The 249-nt window shown below is 43.0% G+C and overlaps 1 protein-coding gene across 1 annotated transcript in view; it reads right to left on the reverse strand.

Moving 5' to 3' along the window:
• LOC113466768 (low-density lipoprotein receptor-related protein 5-like) overlaps positions 1 to 249 on the reverse strand; it is a 10,645-nt gene that overhangs the window by 9,839 nt on the left and 557 nt on the right. The gene's annotated exons all lie outside the window — the stretch shown is intronic.

Genomic DNA, 249 nt, shown 5'->3' on the forward strand with positions numbered 1-249 from the left:
CAGAAACGTATGCGCACAAACACATTAATGCGTTGCCTGCGAGGGAGCTTTGCTCGGGACATTTGATGTGACGTCATCGCCTACGGGAGCGTATGCCGTGACGTCAAAGTTCACGATTTACCGGTATTTTTCAAATCGATTTATCTCGCGATCTAGAAGTCGTAGAAGAAAAAAAAAATAGTAGCCTACTGCTGGAGTAAAGGGACTTTTCAGTCCTATGCGAGCAGTATAAATAAGCACTATTATTAT

This window comes from Diaphorina citri, unplaced genomic scaffold (genome assembly GCF_000475195.1).
Source record: "Diaphorina citri unplaced genomic scaffold, Diaci psyllid genome assembly version 1.1 scaffold330, whole genome shotgun sequence".
Taxonomy (NCBI): Eukaryota; Metazoa; Arthropoda; class Insecta; order Hemiptera; family Psyllidae; genus Diaphorina; species Diaphorina citri.